Source organism: Ambystoma mexicanum, chromosome 1q (assembly GCF_040938575.1).
Source record: "Ambystoma mexicanum isolate Mex_15411 chromosome 1q, UKY_AmexF1_1, whole genome shotgun sequence".
Lineage (NCBI taxonomy): Eukaryota > Metazoa > Chordata > Amphibia > Caudata > Ambystomatidae > Ambystoma > Ambystoma mexicanum.
Genome location: NC_090922.1, coordinates 414,512,584 through 414,534,001, shown reverse-complemented (window position 1 = coordinate 414,534,001; position 21,418 = coordinate 414,512,584).

The window sequence follows — 21,418 nt, the reverse complement described above, 5'->3', positions numbered from 1 at the left end:
AAACCAAGTGCATCAAATTAGAAAAGACAGAGACGAGAACACTGTCATGACCCTTGCCCCTGGCCCTCACTGGCAAGTCAGCCTTCCAGTTAGGGCTAGTTCAAAGGCCTTAAAACCTCATCCAAGACTCTCTTGGAGTCAGTCCTGGCGCCTTTGGCGCCAGGCTCATAACCATCGTGAAGACCAACATTAGAATGTGACTATTTACTTGGGACTATTTAACTTGGGGGGGTTCAGTCAACATGGAGGCACACACATAGCTCAGTTACAAGGAACTGAGCTATGCGGTCTAGTCTTTTGGGTGTGGCAGGCCTGGGACTATTTTACCTTGACTACTTTACCTGAGACTATTTAAACCACACCCAAACAGCAGAACATGCTTTGCGTTATTCTGCTGTGGGCAGCGTAACGCTCACCGTGACCAGTTCTTTGATGCCAGTTTACCTGAAACCAAGGACCTGCAGAGAGAGAAAGAACAGAACGAAACTTACCTGGAACAGTATCCTGTCTTCAATCCATCGCTGACTTCAGTTCCACTCACTTGAAGCTACGAACTCCAACATCCGGCACTGCATGCATCCTGGAATACCATAACCTGGAAAGAGGAGAAAGAAATACGGCATTAGTAAGCGTTTACTCACATTTCCTCCCGAATGAAGAAAGCCACACAATTCTTACCTGGGTAGTCATCTCCTGGTCAGTATCATTGCTGGAACATTACGGTGCTCGGCGAGGAACATCGTAACCTGCAAGGAGAGAAAAGACACAGGTTAGCAATTTAAAAGGTGAAACAGCGCTGCGCATCGCGCATTACTCACCGGACAGCATCGCACACACCGCACTTTCGCATACCGGCCCATGCTCATCTTCAAACGGCATGACAACACCAAAATACTTTTCCATAACTAAAAGGAATGAAGCAAGACATTATTATTTGAACTAAGAGGAACATAAGAACTGCATATAAAGACTGTAAAGCAGCAAACCTACGGAGTTGCAGCAGGCCTGGATTCCCACAGGTGGCCAGAATCCTGACTGGAAAGGATCAGGGAACCTAGATCTCCCGAGAAAGGAGGTGAGCAACAGAGAAACCAGGGATACCAGGAGCTTCATGGGGAAAGGAAGGAGAGAGATAGGATGAAAGTTAGCAGGCAGAATGGGATCCAAGGAAGGTTTCTTTAGAAGAGGAATAATACGGGACTGCTTACTGGAATATGGCCAGATGAACAAGATAAATTGACTGCCAGAGACACCCAAGGTGCAATTTGAGCAATAATATCTTGGACGATCATTCAAGGGAGTGGCATCCGAAGGGGAGACTGATTTGAGGCATTGGGTAACCCTAATAATGTCATCCAATGAGAAAGATGGAAAAACGGACCAGGATTCAGTCAGCACCTCAGTAGGAGCCGGTAGATCAAGGGTCTCGGTGTGAACCCTGTGGAGGCAATCAGGACGCAAATGTCACTTACCTTCTTAATGAAAAAATCAGACAAGGAATCACATAATGCTGTGTAGGGGTAGTGCCAGCAGATGCGTCAGTTCTAGATGAAAGTGACTGCACCAAGGAGCAAAGCGCCTTAGGATGGTTGAGCGCGCCTTCCACCTTATTAGTATAAAAGACCAGTTTATCCAGGTAAATTGCCTGTTGATAGCTCAACAGTTACTATTGAATGAAGCTCGGTCATCCGGGGAGTAGGAGGACTGCCACTTGTGTTCGTTTTGATGCTACTCTAAGCAAAGAGCTTGCAGCTCTGTGTTAAACCAGGGTTTGAAGGGACAACAAGCGGCCCTCCGCAATTTGGCTGGTGCCAAGAGATCAGCTTTAGAGTTAAACATTTGTGATAGAAATGTAGAATCCACCAACTAGGTAGTAGAGCATTCAGCTTGGATGTTGGCTATAATGTCCTTTTTGGCGAGCATGTGCTGAGTACGCCCCCAGACCTTACACAAACCAATCCCAGCTTTTGGGACATATGCCTGGACAGAGAACGGGACTGCAAAGTAGTCAGACCAGAGAATAGGAAAAGTAGGGAAAGGTGGTGACCAAAGAATTGGCTGGAAAAATCGAATCCAGCATGTTGATTAAGGAGTGAGAAGGGCCAATGACTAACTGACCAGTCCCAAGTTGGCCATGGCTTCAAAAAACTGGGCTGCTGCTAATGACAAAGGGGGATTACATTTGAAATTAAAATCACCCATGTTTACAAGATTAGCAAACTTTAGATGCAAATTCGCTGCTAGGTCAAGCAATTGACTGCAGAAAAGAGAGTGAACCCAACAACGCCTATAGCCAATTAAAAAATGAAGGGTAAGGGCCGTGGAAACCACAATGCTGGCGAGCATGGCTTCGAGTGTACTATCATGTGGAAGAGGTAGCAGTGTGCTTGGTTATATAGATTAGGGAAATGCCCTCGCCCATCGGAGTGGCAGTATGGTTCACATGGAGAATATCATTGAGGATGGGAAGGGTCTGGACTATTTCAGGGACAGAAGAATCCCTCAACCAGGGGCCTCATTATGAGAATGGAGGTAATGAAAAAAATGAAGGCGGAATGGTAATAGTGGCATCGTTAACGGGTCCGGGTCATTACCGGCCCCGTTAACAATACTGGCACCGACTGCGCATGCGCGCGCGACGCATGCGGAACTAAAATCAACGGCTCCCGGCGGCCGCTACTATTATCCTGAATTCTTTTCCACTCTACGAGAACCAATCTCGCCTCAACCGCCCGCCAACGGTGGCGGACCCACTAGAGCTGCTGACGCTGCACTCCGGAGAGAAACCGGAGCGGGGGACGCCAGAACCAGCCCGCGGACCGCTGGCGGATGACTCGCGGCCATTGCGGCGCGGGCGGGAGAAGAGGATCGCTCCTCCCCCCCCGGAGACGCTGAGTTCGCTGTGGCTCCCAGGCGAGGTCGACGCTTGGAACGAGACCCCGTGGCGCTCTCCGGGAGCCGTTGAGCGGCCGTTGAGGGCCCCCCCCACCTGCTCCACCCTTGGGACAACAGCTGCTCACACACCTCCCGATCCACGAGAGCAACGCATCCGGAGAGACTTTGCACCACCAGCCTTCCCAGCGGGGCCTCCTCCCTCCTCCCCCCGCACCCCCTCATCAGCAAGACTACAATACCCGGGGTCGAGCGGCAGCAAGAGCCGGGAGCTGCGCTCCCCCGCTGAGGGAAGACACGCTGCAACCAGAGGCACCCACGGTAAGGTACACGGGTGTGGGGGGTGGATGTTTTGCTTTGTTTCCCCCCCCCCGCCACCCCTTTTTGCAACTAGCCTGCTGCAGAGGCCACAGAGCACAGCTGCGCCATAGACCCACGAGCCACAAACGCAGCTAAACGACACTGGGAGTGTGGGGATGAAAAGATCCTCTTCTCACAACCAAGTGAGCCCCCCCCCCGGTCCACGGTGGACCCCAAGACTTGGCGTAAATGGTGGAACTGGCCTGCCCCTCTCTTGGGACCACCCCGAGCGGCTTAAATCATCGCCCGAAACGCAGTACTCGCGGGGGGCCACCCTATGTAGCGGAGACAGGCGCTGGCCAGCCCACAACAACGGTAGAACAGGGGCACAGTCCTCCCCACGAGATCCCTATGCACTTTGGCCTAGAGCCCAGATACCACGGGGGCCACTCTACACACCACGCCACTAAGCGAGGCTGAGCGACGACACTGCGGCCATCCCAAACGTAACTTTGGCAGCGGCTCGCAGTGCGCACCCTGCGCAGCCTATACACATTCGTCTGCCCCGAGGGGGAGCATCCAGATCCCTGCTACACAGAGCCCGACCAAAGCATGGAAAAGGAGAAAACCAAGAGGCAAACGCTACAGAGCAAGATGGATCTCTACACCGTGGGGGCCCCTCCCCAGCGCGAGCCTCAACCCCCAGAAGAAGAGAGTAACCCTGGAGAACTCAGAGAATCTCCTATCTCTTTGTCAGACCTTATGAAAGCGATTGGGGACTCGAGGACGTCCTTGGAACTTAAAATGGGTGGCCTATCCTCTGAGGTGTCCCTTATACGCCAGGACCTCCGCAACTTGTCGACCAGGGTGGGGGAAGCGGAACAGAGGGTGTCTAACACCGAAGATGCGGTCCATCGCATGGAACAGCAGCTCACCGCGATTGCCCAAAAAGTGACCCAACTGGAAAACCGCGCTGAAGACAGTGAGGGGAGGGCGCGACGCAATAATCTCAGGATCCTCGGTACACCAGAGAAAGAGGAAGGCCCCAGCGCAGAACTCTTCCTAGAAGATTGGCTCACTCATATCTTTGCCCCGAAGAAGCTATCCAAATTCTTTTCGGTGGAAAGGGCCCACAGAGTCCCCACCGGCCGACCTATACCGGGTTCCCCGCCCAGAACAATGATTGCACGCCTACTGAATTATCGCGACCGAGATGCGATCCTACAAATGGCAAGGGCCATGGGCCCGATCACATGCAACGGCTACAAGGTCGGTTTCTATCCCGACTACACGAAAGAAGTCCAAAGAGCCCGCCAGTCCTTTGACTCCGTTAAGAGGAAGCTCCAGTCACTATCCATCAAATATGCCCTCTTCTTCCCGGCATTGCTAAAAGTCCAGTATGAGGGCGCTACTCACTTGTTTTACAACCCCAAAGATGCATGGGACTGGCTTGAAACTCATGTCCTCACGGACTCCAGCGGGAGACGTGGGCAATCGGGCCCACCCGCGCAGCGACCCCGACCTGGGAGACCCTCGCCCCCTCGCCCCCCGTCCGATGCGGACGACGACGCGTCAAGGACCCCTATGGAAAAAGGATGAATACCCGGTACTGAGGGGCCCTAACTGCAGATTGGTAGAATGGAAATGCTCACCTAGCGGCCGCCGCCCCCTAAGGCTATGCGCGCGTTATCACAGCCGGGTTATCCCGAAGAAGTTTATAAAGTTATAGGTTCAATGTTTGGGCGACAGGTGCTCCCAGTTGGGGGGGAAGTACAGGGTGGGGGGGAGTTCAAGGACTGTAAAGAAACCGAATCAAGAAACAAGAAGGCAAGACACATAGAAGCACTGGCAAGGGAATCAAGTACTGTCTATGGGCAAGACCACAGACATAATCATCATCCAGGCAGCAGATATACCAACCCGAGACGACCCCCGGACATCTCCCCCGAAAGTACAGCGCTGCACACCTCTCGAGTGTACATGACTACCATTGATCCTCGATATCCAGATAAGCGCCCCACGCAGATAGAATGAACTCCAACAAGGTGACCGTGCTCTCCTGGAACGTCAACGGCCTCGGCTCCAGCATAAAGCAAAGACTGGTGCTCCAGTACCTTAACCGTTACTCGCCTGACATTGCCCTTTTAAACGAAACGCATTTGCTAGGCACGAGCACAAACTTCTTCAAAAGGTCCAACTACTCTCACGCCTACCAGGCTGGATTCACAACGGGAGCTAGGGGCACGATGATCCTGGTTCACAAGCGAGTCCCCCTGCAGGTCAGGAAGGTCAAGACCGACCCCCGGGGCCACTATGTTATGATACTGGCTGACATCTGGGGCGAGAAATGGGGTCTCGCTGCAATTTACGCCCCCCCTCACAGACGAAAGAACTACTCTCCGAGCTACAGAGCCGGTTACTAGAAGATGAGGCCGATGTATGGGTGATTGGCGGGGACTTTAATGAAGTGATGAACACTGCAGTCGATAGATCTCACAGGAGGTCAGGTACCTGCCCTGCCCCCACACCACTCGCCATGTTCGCCGAAGCTCTGGGTATGACGGACGCATGGCGCTCACTCCACAACAACGAGGCCGGGTTCTCCTTCTTCTCAGGCGTCCACAAGTCATTCTCCAGAATCAATTATGCCTTCATCCCCCGCAATATAAATCACAGGCTCCTTGACGCGGAATTCCTCGCAAGAAGTATTTCTGACCACTCTCCGCTCCTATTGTCCATGAAGAAATCCGGCTGTGGCCCGGATCGTAATTGGCGCCTGAACACGTACCGCCTACGCCTCCCCGAAATTGCGGAGGAACTGGAAAAGAAGACAACAGAATATTTTGAAAACAACGAAGGATCAGTGGATTGCCCGATCTCGCTCTGGGAGGCGTATAAGACTGTCCTCCGCGGGGAAGTTATCTCGGAAGTTTCAGCCTACCAAAGACGACAAGTCCAAAAGATCAAAGAGGCAGAAGTGCGTGTCCTGGAGTGCGAACGGCGAACCCTAGAACACTGCACCCAAGAAGCGAAGGAGGATCTGATTACAACACAAGAGGCCCTTAGCAACCTGGCTCTAGACAATGCACGAATAGCCCATCAGTTAGTCCGGAGCCAAATCTATGAACGAGGCGACAAGGCGAATAAGACACTGGCCTGGTTGGAACGGCGCGAACAGACCAAGGGACATGTGCGGGCAATTGAATCTCCAGACGGAACGCTCCTCACAGACGACTCGGACATTGTTGCGGCATTCGCCGCCTACTATGAGAAACTCTATACTCCACCGGCCGAGAGCCTGCCTTCCGAACCCGCATGCTACCTTGACCAGATCGAGATCCCGAAGCTCTCTCAGCGCCAAACAGACCTCCTGAATGCCGAAATCACTGTCACCGAGGTGCAAGAGGCGCTCGCACAGCTCCAACCTGGGAAGACCCTGGGTCCTAATAGGTTCCCTACAGAAACATGGAAATGCCTCGGCGGCTCACTGCCCTCCCACATGCACCGTATGTTTCTACGCAGCAAAGAGCTGGGGGCACTCCCCCCGGACCTCAGGAAGGCATGCATAATCGTCATACATAAGCCCGGGAAACCCCCGGAGGAATGTGCCTCCTATCGCCCAATATCCTTGATCAACGGCGAAGCCAAGGTCCTCGCAAGAACACTAGCCAACAGACTGCTGCAAGTTATAGAGACCCTGGTCCACCCCGACCAATGCGGATTCATGCCCAACAAATCCACCCGCATGAACCTGCGTAGAGTTCAGCTGGCGCTAAGCAGAGCCAAGGAAATACCAGCCCCACTGGCCCTCCTGGCAGTGGACTTTGAAAAAGCATTTGACTCTGTAGAATGGGAGGCTTTGTGGGCAATCATGGCTCGGATGAACCTGGGGCAAACGTTTATATCGTGGGTTAAACTCCTGTATGCACACCCGGAGGCCACGGTAAGGGTGAACGGCAGGTCTTCTCGATCATTTCCCTTGGGTCGTGGTAGGAGACAGGGGTGCCCCCTCTCCCCGCTGCTTTTTCTCTTGGCCACAGAACCTCTCGCAATTGAGCTTAGGGCTAACACTAATTGGTCAGGGTTCGCCTGGCCTGGGGGGTGGAGAGGACCGACTATCCCTCTACGCGGACGACCTCCTCATATACCTCAGTAACCCACGCACTTCCTGCCCGATTGTCTCCCGCATCCTTAGGGAATACCAGCGCTTTGCAGGCCTTAAGGTAAACGAAACCAAAACCATTTACTTCCCGATCCAGGGAGACGAGTCTGCGATCCCTGAAACCTGCCCATATCATGTCTCCATTAGAGAACTCAAATACCTGGGCATAAGACTCGACCCGACACTGGGTGGGTTCCTGCAACTCAACTTAAAACCAATAATCGACCGGTTCAATAGGGACACCTCCCACTGGCAATCACTCCCACTATCACTAATTGGCAGAGCGGCGCTATTCAAAATGTTGACCCTCCCCAGACTGTTGTATGTACTTCAAAAAGCCCCCCGAGACAGCTTCGCACTCATAGACAGACGCCTTCGCACACTGCTGTGGGGAGGGAAACAACCCAGGATCGCCCTTGAAACGCTACAGCGATCAGTGTGGGAGGGAGGCATCGGTCTACCATGCATACGCACCTATTAACTTGCAGCCCAGATTGGGGTGGTAAACGACTGGATACACGGAGATCCCACACTCCCCCACATCCGCCTTGAAATAGAGAGCATGACCCCACTAACCCCACTACAGACCCTGTACGCCACCCACGACCAACCCCCGTTGTTACCCAAAATGACACGCCACATTTGCCGGGCCTGGCGGGACGCGCACAAACTAATAGGCTGGAAAGGCAAACCAACACTATCTCAACCCCTATGGCACAACGCACTCCTCCCGGAAATAGTAAAGATGGGCTCCTTCGGTCACTGGTGCGTGAAAGGGATACACACACTAGCGCATGTGATACAAGAAGGCCACCTCCTTGACTTTTGAGGCCATGCAAGAGCGATTCGACCTCGCACCCATGGACCGGTTTCGACATGCGCAACTGGCCCACGCCATCCGCACCCAATTCCCTGATACGACAACCATACCCCCCTGTACTCCCATTGAGACCAACATCCTTCCGCAATACATTGACTCCAAGGTCACTTCCACGCTCTATCAAGCCCTTAACTCCTTTGGGGCGACGCAGCTAGATGGGCTCAAAGAAAAATGGGAAAAGGACATAGGTCAAATGGAACCAGAGGACTGGGTAGAGGCATTGATGTCCCCTAGAGAAATAGGTATAGACTCCAAACTCAGGCTTATACAACTGAGGATCCTCCACCGCACATACTATTCACGCATTGCCATGGCCAGATGGGGGGGACTGGAAGACGGGAAATGCCTCAGGTGCAAAACAGAACCCGCCACTTTTTACCACATGTTATGGGACTGCTGAGTCTTACAGGTCTTCTGGGAGAACTGTATCAACAAGATCGCAGCCACCCTGGCGACACCAATCCCCAGGGATCCCAAAATGATACTGTTGGGAATCCGAGGTGAAGTGGATCTCTCGAAATATGAAAAAATATTTCTGGCACTGGCATTTGGGGCAGGCAAAAGATTGATCGCGACTAGCTGGGGTCTGCCGACCCTCTATCTGTGAACCGCTGGAGCAATGAGCTGGACAGATGCGCGGCCTCGGAGCGCCGGATTTATAATGCACGAAGTTGCCCCCGCAAATTCGGAAAAATATGGGGTAAATGGCTGGACGCTAACTGAAATGTGCCATTGAAAATAGAAATGTACTGTTGTTAACATTGGTTACCTGCCTTATCCCACAATTGCCTGATGGCTCCCGGCCCAACTGGGTTCCTTTTGCTTTTTTTTTTAAAACTGCCTTACTACCATGATCTGATGTATGCCTTTGATTCATGTCTGTTTTGTTGTGTTACTAAAACGTAATAAACAGAATTATTAAAAAAAAAACAATACTGGCACCGCCCGTACCATGCCCCCTCATACCAGCATGGGCGCGTACACGCGCCCCTTCGAGGAGCAAATACCAGCATGGCGGTAATTGGAGGACATCACAACCCACGCGGGCATGCAAATACCGGCATCCCGAAGGTGGTAATTAGGGGCTGCACGAGGGCGGCCATACAAGCATCGTGGACCACCCATAAACAGCAATCGGCAATCAAGGCAACTGCCACAGGTGCACAGTATCACCACAGGTGGACTCAATGGAGTCTGGCCCAGTATAAAAGGAGTACACCCACACACCACACCCCTTCCTACACCAAAATGCTACCACTAGCTGTTGCAATCATGGCGCTGGAGGACATGCCTATACTGTTACAACTACAGCAACAACAGCAACAACAGCAACTACAGCAGCAACAACAGGCAGCACAGAGGAGTCGCAGGAGGAGAAGGAGGGTGAGACTGGCCCAGCAATTACCACCAGTGCAGCCAGTAGTTCCTCGTAGGCAGCCGCCAATCCCTCGCATCAGACCCAGTCCATTCAATCTAACCCCTGAGCAGATCCACACCCTGTACCGGTTGGACCTGGACACCATCACCACCATAGTGGACATGATACAGAAGGACATTGTCAGCCTTATAGAAATACGCACTGCCATTCCCCCGCTACTAAAGGTTGCGTCTGTGCTCCACTTCCTGGCCACAGGCACCTACCAGCACACAGTGGGCAAGCTGCATGGCATTTCGCAACCACTATTTTCACGCATGCTGAACCAAGTGCTGGATGCACTCCTGAAGCACGCTAGCACCCACATATCCCTACTACGGACTGCCCAGTAGATAGCCGACACCAAAGTAGGCTTCCATGCACTGGCAGGCATGCCCAATTGTGTTGGTGCCCTGGACTGCACCCATGTAGAATTGGTAGTCCCCCATGCCATAGAGGCGGTGTACCGCAATCGCAAGCAATAGCACTCCAACAATGTGCAGATGGTATGTGACTCCAGCAAGATCATCATACATTGCTTCGCAAGATTTCCCAGATCAACACATGATGGCATGGTGCTGCGTAACTCCACGCTACCCCGTCACATGGAGCGACATGCTGGACCACGTGCCTGGCTGCTTGGTGAGTTGCCCGAGTGGGCTATGGCACTGCATTGGGGTAGGGATGTGTTGCGATGCATACCCCAACTGGGTGGGAATGGGGGGGTGCATACCCCGCCTAGGTGGGAATGGGGGGGTGCATACCCCACCTGGGTGGCAATGGACAGTGAGTGGAGAATGCATGCAGAGCTAATGGCACCTGACCTGAACCTCCCAAACCCAACATGACACATCATTGGCACACATCTGACCATTAACGCATATCAATTACCACATGTGAGACGCACAACCTGACCACCATGTATATGTCCCGCAATGCATGAATAAACAGGATCACTACTGTGCCAATGTGGCTAGTGTGACCATGCACAGTGTAGAGCACACAGCATAAATGGGAGGCTAAACATTGTCGTACAACCACAGTACATCCGCCTCAGCATGCATTATTTCACCCTGCATCATCTATTGAATGCCATCCAGACTACCACACCTCATAGCAGTATAATATGCATCTAGATAACATTTGTGCATACGTACAGGGACATGTGCATGTCCACATCAAATAGCTGCGGGCATGACTGTGCTTCCTGAAGGTGGCAGCTCAGAGTGACACACACCTATTTGTATTTGCTTGAAGGTGATGGAGGATATCGCTTGAGGCCGTGGCTACTTACCCCTGTGCGGAACCCGCAGAACAGCCATGAAGAGGAGTACAATCGGGTTCACACCTGTACCCGTGTTGTGATTGAGCAGACCTTTGGCCTGTTGAAGGCGTGGTTCCGCTGCATAAGCAGGTCTGGTGGAGCACTCCTTTATAGGCCTGAGAAGGTGGCAAAGATCACCATGGCCTGTGTCATGCTGCACAACATGTGCGTCCGGAGAAATGTACCACTGCCACCTGACATTGACATGCATGCACCGGGTGAGGATGATGAGGATGGAGACGGAGGTGAAGCAGCACCCCTGCAAGTACGTGATGTACAGGATGGCCATGCAGTACGCCAATCACTGATTCACAAATACTTCTGAAGGGACTATGATAGACATGTGTCAGTGACACACTGGGTCCATGTGGACATGCACACAGGGAATGTTGGGAGTTGGACACTGAACACTGTCATACATTAAATGGATACACACGAAATGAACAGTGTCCAGGCATGAATGTTTTTTCTCTCAACGGGTGTATGGTTCAAACTGCAAAAATGTGACAAACCCCCAAATCCCCAGTGAACTCCCAAACCTCCCAGTGAACTCCCAAACCCCCCCAGTGAACTCCCAACCCCCCCCAATAAACTCCCCCAAATGCTCCCATTCACCCCCAACACCATGTGAGCCAGTCCCATTGTCCTCCCACACTATTTGCGGGACTTCTTGTTTTCCGGGGGCACCATTTCAGTGTGCCTCGCACTCCTTCTCGTAGGGCGCACAGGGCTGGTGGGGACAGAGGAAGCAGGTGTGGTGGCTGATGAGGAGTCGGTGGGGATTTCCACGCCTGCTGCAAGACGTGGCCGCTGCATGTGCAGCAGGATTGATGTCAGTACCTGTGTGATGGCCCCCAGACAGTCTCTCATCAGCACTGCTGAGGCATTGACTGCGGTTGTGTTGACTGTAATGGCGGCTGTGATCCCCGCTATGGCTGTGGCTATCCTCCGCCTGGTGTCCTCGTCATCCGCTATGTATTGGCGCAGGAGCGCCAATATAAAGTCCTGTCGGGCCTCCATCCTCACCAGTCGTGACTCAAGGCTGTTGGTGGGAGCAGGAGTGGTGGATGCTGTCACGGGGCCTGCATAATCAGTCCTGTCCTCGGGGAAGGGGCTCAGGTCAGAATCGTGCAGGCAGGGATCAGCACTGCTGTAGGTGGGTGAGGGCTGAGTTTGGAGCGCGGGGTTGGACACGGGGCTTGGGGTGCCTGGACACGCCACATCCGTGACTCCTTCCTAGTCCACATTGTTCTCCAAGTCATCTTCGGTGGTGGCCAGTGGTTCTAGGGCCTCCCCTTCCACTGGTGTGGGTGTGGGCAGCTGGGTGTCGACAGTGTCAGGCACACTGGCTGTAGGTGTTGGCAGCTGGGTGTCAACAGTGCACTGCGAGGCTGCCCCGGAGGTGGTGGTGTCAGTTGCCCTTTTCTGTGGCCGGGATGTGGATGCCCTCGTGGTGGTGTCCTGGTTGGCATCTTCTCCATCGGTGCCTGGGAAGTAGAAGAGATGCAGGGCATCAGTGATGCTGTTACATGCCAGATTCATACTATGGTGCTGTGGAGTATTTTATTAATCATGCATTCATGTCTTACAGGTGTGTCACACAGGGTAGCCTGAGGGGGCATTTTGGCATTTGCTGCATGGCAGGTGGCATGCCGTTGTATTGGGGTTGTGTGATGTTTTACATGGACACGGTCCATGTGTGTTGGCTGTGTGTTGGTTATGGGATTGGCACTCTGCATGCATTTCTGTCTGGCAGGGTTTGCCCTCCATCTGGACTTGAATATGTTCATGTGGGTGTTGGGACATGCATTGTCTTGCCTAGACTCTCTTCCACATCACTTGTGCTACGTCATGGATTCCCCTACAGGGATCTGCAGGGTCACTCACCTCCTTCTGGTGATGTTGCCGCACCCGTCTCTATCTCCCCAAATCCCTCGATGGACTCCGGATTTATGAAGGTGCTTGCCGTCTCCTTCCAGGTGGTCTGTTTGACAGGAGAGTGGGGACCCCCGCCTGTGGCCATGGCCTCCCTCCTGTTGCTATTAAGGATGTTACGGACCCTGAGGCGGAGGTCATCCCACCTCTTCCTGCAATCCTTGACACTCCATGGGGTGGTTCCAAACACGGAGACCTTGCGGGCTACCTCCTGCCAGATGTCCTTCTTGCACTGCTGCACCTCATGCTTCAGGTTCTGAGATTTGATCACATCAGCATGTGTGGCAAGGGTGTCCACAAGCATGTTTAATTCTGCATCTGAAAAGCGCTGTTTCCCCAGGCGGGTGGTGGTCTTCCGGGTTGCCTTAGACATAATGAAAGTATTGCCACTGAGCTCTCCTGGAAACAACTGGTGGTTTGGGAGGATTGCAATGGATTGTGTTTTTAAAGATGGCCGCCAGCGCATTTCCCGTTCCGACGCAGTGACGTTACTTCCGGGTGCGGTATTACGAGCCCGGTATTATCATGTTGTTATTACCGGGTTGGTATTAAGGGGTTCCTCCTAGGTGGTGGTGGTATCGGCGGGTGCCGTGATGGCTCTATCGGGGGGTTGGAGGGCCTTTAGCGGCATGCCGGTATGGCCATTACCGGCATGAGGGTTCGCGCGTGCTTGCGCACTCGCAATCACCCGCTATCAGCGGCGTCATACGAGCACGGACCCGCTCGTACCTCCATGCCGGTAATGACTCTGTTTTTACCGCGCTACAAATAATGAGCCCCCAGGTCTCAGTAACACCCACAACATCAGGACTAAGTTCCAATATAAGATCATGGAAGGAGTCTGCGTGTGCAACCAGCGAACTAGCATTCAATAGGAGCCCTTTAAGCCTACCAGGTTTCGTAGTTATAGTTACAGGGTGGATCATACCGGGAGGCATGACCGTCGTCTCTAGGGCTAATGACGACAGGTCATCATAAATCCATCCTCGCTAAAAGATTTTTTAAAGGACTAGAAGGGGGGGGGTGCACATGCTGCACACAGACGAGCACAGGAGTGCTTGCCTTTTGCACGCCTTTGTCTCGTAGAGTGGCACATAAATGCTGTGCGGGTAGATCCATTACCGGCATGAGAGTGGCCACCGAGAACAGACTCTGCCTGCAGAAGGCAGAATTAATTAATTCAAATGAATGCCCCCAAACCTAACAGAAACAACAATAAAAAAGTAAAGAAGGTTTGGGGAAGGGAGTTTAAATAACACAATTGCAGCAAAACAATTTAAAACCCCACTGTGCAGCTCCTAGTAGTCAAGTATGTGATCCTCCTTGGTCGGCGTACTAATGCAGTATGGGTAGATCACATGACTGGTGTGAGAGCGGCCACTGAGAACAGCCTCTGCCTGCAGAAGGCAAAATGTATTACATTTATTTTATTGTTCATTTATAATGCGCTTAATACAAGCGACTGGTTTCTAAACACAGGATTGGGATTCAAACCTGTGCTACATAGTGTTGTCTCGCTTCCAAGACAAATTCATTGCCCCTGAGGTATCCTTCCTCCCCTTTTGAGTGTCCAAACCCATAATGAGGTGGTGCGGTTGAACAGGCGGTATTTCGAAATACCACATGTTTTGCCATTTCATCACACTTGTAATGTTGTCAATGGGCCTCATTCCGAATGCGACGGTAAGGGGTAAGGATGCCGGTGCCGTTTAACCCCTACTGCCACATTCCGAGGTCCCTTATTGGGTCCCAGTAGGGCTGGCTGGTTTTACCAGCCGCCCTTAGCGGGACCCGTTAAGGGACCAGGGAGCTAATAACGGGCCAGCTAATAGACTATTTGCAGGCTATTAGCACCATGGCTACCTCCAAACTCGTAATGACCCCCAATGTGTGGGTTTTGGAGATGTGCCATTGCTGACTGACTTGGAGCTAACAATATGTATATTCAAGGAAAAAACCTTAGTTAGAGGGACGTTAAGGTGAGAACTTAACGCAACAAAACCTCTGAAATTCAACTAAAGCCACCTTAACTTTGTACCCCCTCTTGCGCAGCCTATGACCACAATTATATCACTGATGACATCATGGATGCCAACACTAATTATATTAAATATAGCTGATTACATCAATGATGGAATTAGACATAACATAATTTATAAGTTAGCTCATGAAAAGCTTGTTTACCTTAATAACAGTTTAGGCCGTGTACTTGGCCATAACAAAGGCTGGGGTCACTGGCCAGCACCAATGGTCATAGGAAGTGGTTGGTTAGTATTTTAAAATATCAATGTCCATGGTTAAAAGCCATGCCTAGTGGCCCATCACAGTTTTAAAATATACAGTGGCCAATGTTGAAAGCTGTCGTCAGTGGCCATAGCTAAAGGACATAGCTAGTGCCATTTAATAGGCTAATATTGTGTTGAAGACCATGGCTAGTGGCTGATTAGCGTACATACTATACAGTGGGTATGGCCGAAAGACATTGCTTATTGCATTTTATTATTTGAAAATATACAGTGGACATGGCCAAAATATGTACAAACTGCTCAAGGTCAAAGGCCATGGCTAGTGGCCCGTATATATGTTACAATATATAGTGGTCACTGCCAAAGGTTGTGGCCAGTGGCCAGTATTGTGGTGAAGCTCATGGCTAACACCTGATCAGTGTATATAATATACAGCGGACACGGTTGAAAGCTGTAGCCAGTGGTAAGGCCAAAATCTATGGTTAGTAGCCTGTTAGTGTTTTAAAATCTACAGTGCGCATGGGTGAAGGTTGTGACCACTGTCCAAAACTGAATGTCATGATTAGTACTCATTCATGTATTAAAATATATTTGGCCAAGCACAATCACCATGGCTGAAGGCAATGTTAAAAGACAGTTACCTTTGTAAAGTAATTAATTATGTCATCTGTGATGTCATCATTGTGGTCATAGGATGTGCAGCAGTGGGCGCGAAGTTACAGTGGTTTTATCTGAACTTCAGAGGTTTTGTTGCGTTAAGTTCTCACTTTAACATCCCTGCAACTCAAGATTTTTCCTTGAATATGTATTGGTGAAATGCACATATGTACAGACACAAAGTTGTATATTTTTTAATATTATTATTTGCAGCCACAGCTACGGCATCAGCCAATGAATTGCAGGATTTTGCGTGCGCAGCTAAGACCAGCAATGACTGGAATGCTTTTATTCACGGCTAAACTTCTGCCCCTGTTAACAGTGTAACCACGGCTGCAAACAAACATTTGGGAGATTTTAATTACTGAAACTGCGTAAAATAAATTACAATAGATATTGTAATATATGTTTGCAGTCTGTGTTCAATTTTAACTGTTTTTGTAACTTAAATGGTGGCGCTTACATGGGCTGTTTTGGGGGACAGAAAGAGGAGGGTGGAATAGGGGAGAAAAACACATAATGATGAAACATATAACAAAGGGAATTAAAGGGGGGTGGCACTTAAAAAAAAAAAAACTAAGAATGACAGGTAATCTGGTACTCAGCGATTAACTTCTGCCATTCCTCAAATGTGGCACCTCCCTCGACTACCCATTCGAAGCATCGTCTACACATGACTTGTATCAGGGAAAGATCTGGAGTTGACACCACTGCTGAAATTGATGCTTCATTTGCATTTTGCAATATTGTTGCACTGGTGAATGGAAGTGCTGCAGGTGGTGCTGATGTTCATCTATGCAAAGAATGGTACCCATGCATTTTTCTTTTATTATGTTTGTGCACTTTCCGATAGACTTTATCAACATTATCCCAGTGGACTCGCAACAGATGATTCATCATAATAGATGTTCCCAGGCTTTGTGATGGAACATTGGAAGGCCCACGGCATAGAGCTTGAGGGCAGAATGTGCAAAGTACCTCCTCTGTCTCTTTTCTAAGACAGTGTTGTTTAACTTTAAAGAAGCACCAACTGTCAGCAGTGGTTTTCATCCCAGTTGCCTTCTTCCTCGGTGGTGATTGATTCAGAACCCAAATGATAACGTCATCACTGCTGGTACTTTCGTGGTCAGACATGTTGGAATGTTCAACCGGGAAGGAATCAGTAAAACAATTAAAATAACAACACGAAAAAGACAATGCCTCAAAAAGCTTGAACAGTTTGCAATGCAATCACTTCAAACATGTTCAGTTTTTAATGCACAACAGAGATATCAAGCACTACCATGCCATTCAAAACAATTCTTGCATAAATAATTGTTTCATTATAAAATGCAACACAGTGGGCCTCATTACGACCCTGGCGCTAAGTGAAAAACGATGGCGGTAAATGGTTACCGCCATCGTTTTCCGCCAGGTCCGATCATGACTCGTGACCGTAAACTACGATGCCAATAGCGGCATCGTAGTTAACGCTGCCGCTAACTGCGCTAAGGGTGCGCGCACGCGGCCGCCCACACCGTACTTAGCGCGATAGCAGAAAGGTACGCAAATGCCGACCCAAGCGGACATGCACCTAACGCCATCACCGAGGCCGCTAAGTACCTTACCGCCATGGTGCAAATAACGCCATCGCGAACCAACCGTAAAGGGCCATGTCAAGTGAATGCAGCTGCCACAGGTGCACAGAAACAGCACAGGTGAAGGCAATACAGACTCAGGGGAGTACAAAAAGAGCACACCCCACCCCTACCCACACCCAGTCACACTCCACAATGATGCCAATACGACTAGCAATGTTGGGGCTGGAGGACCTGATAGCAATGCATGTGCTACTACAACAGCAACAACAACAACAGGCAGCACAGAGGAGACGCAGGAGGAGAAGGAGGGCAAGGCAGGCCCAGCAAGCCCCACCAGCACAGCCAGTGCCACCACGCAGGCAGCCCCCAATCCCACGCATCAGAGCCAATCCAAACAACCTCACTGCTGAGCAGATCCACACCCTGTACCGTTTGGACCGGGACACCATCACCGCCATCGTAGACATGACACACAACGACATCGTCAGCATGATAGAAAGTCCAACCGCCATCCCCCCCCTACTGAAGGTAGTGGCTGTACTCCACTTCCTGGCCACAGGCACCTACCAGCACACAGTGGGGCACCTGCATGGCATTTCACAACCATTATTCTCACGAACACTCATCCAAGTGCTCGATGCCCTCCTCAAGCACACAGACGACCACATCTCATTACCACGGACTGCCCAGGAGATTGCAAACACCAAAGTGGGTTTCCATGCACTAGCCAGCATACCCGGTTGCATTGGTGCCATCGACTGCACCCATGTGGAATTGGTGGTTCCACGTGCCATGGAGGTACCGTACCGCAACCGGAAACAGTTCCACTCTATCAACGTGCAAATGGTCTGTGACTCCAACAAGATCATCACACATTGTTGTGCCCGATTCCCCGGATCAACCCATGATTCAATGGTCCTCAGGAACTCCACAATACCACGCTACATGGAGCGACATGCAGGCCCAAGATCCTGGCTACTCGGTGAGTGCAATGTCATGGAAGTGGGCATGGGAATGACGTACCAGTGCATACTCCACCTGGCAGAAAGGGGGGGGGATGATGCATACTCCACCTGGCAGAAAGGGGGGGGGATGATGCATACTCCACCTGGCAGAAAGGGGGGGGGATGATGCATACTCCACCTGGCAGAAAGGGGGGGGATGATGCATACTCCACCTGGCAGAAAGGGGGGGGGGGATGATGCATACTCCACCTGGCTGTGAGTAACACAGAGAACGGAGACAGAGGAAGGGCACTCACAATGCACACAACCCCTCTGCATACATAGGGTGATGGCATGCAAAACAGGCCATGGCAGCAATGAGCATATACTGGTTGCATTGTGTGAATCAATTAGTGCATGTAGAAGTGAGCCAAGGTAACAGTTCCATGCCAGCCATGGTGGAACATCATGTTCCTGATCAGACAACATGACTGACACATACATTCTCGCCTACATACAGGTGATGCAGCCTATCCCCTGAAGAGGTGGCTCCTCACACCAGTCCGGAACCCGCAGAACCAGCACGAGGAGGACTTCAACCGTGCACATACACGTACTCGTGTGGTCATAGAGCAGACATTCGGCCTCCTGAAGGCACGGTTCCGAAGCCTCAGCAGGTCTGGTGGGGCACTCCTGTATGGCCATGAGAAGGTGGCAAAGATCGTCATGGCATGTGTCATGCTGCACAATATGTGCGTCAGACGGAATGTGCCCCTGCCCCCTGACGCAGAACTGCAACCACCTGACGATGAGGATGAGGAGGGTGCAGATGGGGCGCCACCACATGGAGGAGGCGATGCACAGGAGGGGCGTGCCATGCGCCAAAGTATCATCGACCACTGCTTCTAGCACACACGGCTGGTGTTTATCGCATGGAGACTGCACTTGGGGCACTGTGTGTCTCTGGGACATGCACACTGTGGACTGTACACCAATAAAGCACACATACGCAATGAAAATGTCCACACATTTCTTTTTTTGAAAGAAAAAAGTGTATTGGAACTATGAACTGTCGTGTCACACCCCCTCCCACCTCCCCCCTGCACACCCCAACACACCCCCTCCCACCTCCCACCTCCCCCCTGCACACCCCAACACACCCCCTCCCACCTCCCACCTCCCCCCTGCACACCCCAACACACCCCCTCCCACCTCCCACCTCCCCCCTGCACACCCCAACACACCCCCTCCCACCTCCCACCTCCCCCCTGCACACCCCAACACACCCCCTCCCACCTCCCACCTCCCCCCTGCACACCCCAACACACCCCCTCCCACCTCCCACCTCCCCCCTGCACACCCCAACACACCCCCTCCCACCTCCCACCTCCCCCCTGCACACCCCAACACACCCCATGTAGGTGTCAACAGATGCCTGTGACAGTGTCCACAGGCCGTCACAAGCCCCCTCTCCCGGCCCCCGGGGCACCCCTGGCTGTGGAGCGCAGGTTGCGTCCGGAACGTCGCACGGGGCTGCTCTGCGCAGAACTGGCAGTGGAGGATGTCCCTGGCTGCCCCTGTGCATGCAGCTCCTGTACTGTGTGGGTGAGGTCAGTGACCGCACGACGCAAGCCCGCAAGTTCGGCACAGATGTCCCGGGACATGGCCTGCATGGCATCCCTCAGGGTGGCAGTGCTCTGCGCCACTTCGGCCCTTAGTGTCTCCGTGGCCTGTTCAATGCTAAACCTAGCCCCCACACATTCCGCGGCATGCTCATCCAGCATTGTGGACAGTTGATGCTGCCGTTGAGTGATGTCCTCGAGGGACTGCTGGCCGTGCTGGCCCATGGCCAGTGCAGGTGGAGTGATGGAGGGGCTGCTCCCCTCCTGTGGAGTGTGGACAGGGCATGGGGTGGAAGGCCACTCCTCTGCCTCAGTGTGCCCCTGTGTGTCACCCTCATGGGGGCTGGCGTCTGAGAAACAGGGGGAATGTAGTTGGTCAGTGGGGCTTCTGACCTCCTGCTCCATGTCCGAGTCAGAACATGCAGCTGTTGCAGCTGTCTCCCCGATGTTGCTGCTGGCCGCTGACCCCCTGCCTTCTGTGGCAGGCAATGTCGGTGGAGGTGGAGCAGCTGCTGCTGGCCTGCTGCCAACAGGGGTGCTTGCCGGTGGGACCTCCGGTATGCCTGCAGTGGGACCTGCTTGTCGTGGGGACTGCCTCACTGCAGCTGAGGTTGAGGGTGCAGGGACGTTGTTGTTGGACTTCGCTCTCTTCGGCGCAGGGGTGTCCTGGTCCTCTGGGTGTGATTCTGTGCCTGTGGTGGAGCAAAGGTGGGAGGGCGTTATTGATGGGTCTACGGACTTTGGAATGACAATGGTTGACATTATTTTGGCCAGTGGATGAGGCAGATTTCAGGCAGTGCCATGCAGGTTGTCTCCTTTTAGTGTGGTATGTGGATGCAGGTATGCGGGTGCCAGCAGTGTATGCAGGGTGGTGCTCGCATGTGGCTATGGGCAGTATTGATTTGTGTTGCATTTACACTCTAGGGCAACCTTGTGCTACACATGATTGGACTGCTGTGACTATGGCATGTCTTGTATGAGGCACCTACCTTCATCGCCTGATGTCGGGGCTCCCCTTTCCATCCCTCCAACGCCTTCGATGGATTCCATGCCGATGGTGGTTGCACAGATCTCCTCCCACGGTTGGAGTTTCAGGGGGGATTCCGACCCTCCACCGGTTCCCTGGGCAAGGTTGCGGTTTGCTGAGATGACGGCTCTGACCCGTATGCGCAGGTCATCCCAGCGCTTCCGGCACTGCTGTGGGGTGCGGGGTACGGTCCCCACCGCGCTGACGCGCTCAGCCACCAGGGCCCAGATGGCCTTCTTCTTCCCGATTGCTGTCCTGGTCATTTCAGGGGAGAAAACAACACCTGCGTTGTCCTGCAGGGTCTCCGCTAGCATGCAGAGTTCCTCCCGGCTGAATCGCTCCTGGCGCTGGCGGTCACATGCCTTTTTCACGGATTTTGGCATTTTCGGGAACTTGGATGGGTGGGTGTTTGGTTGGGACAGGTGTCAGGGTTGG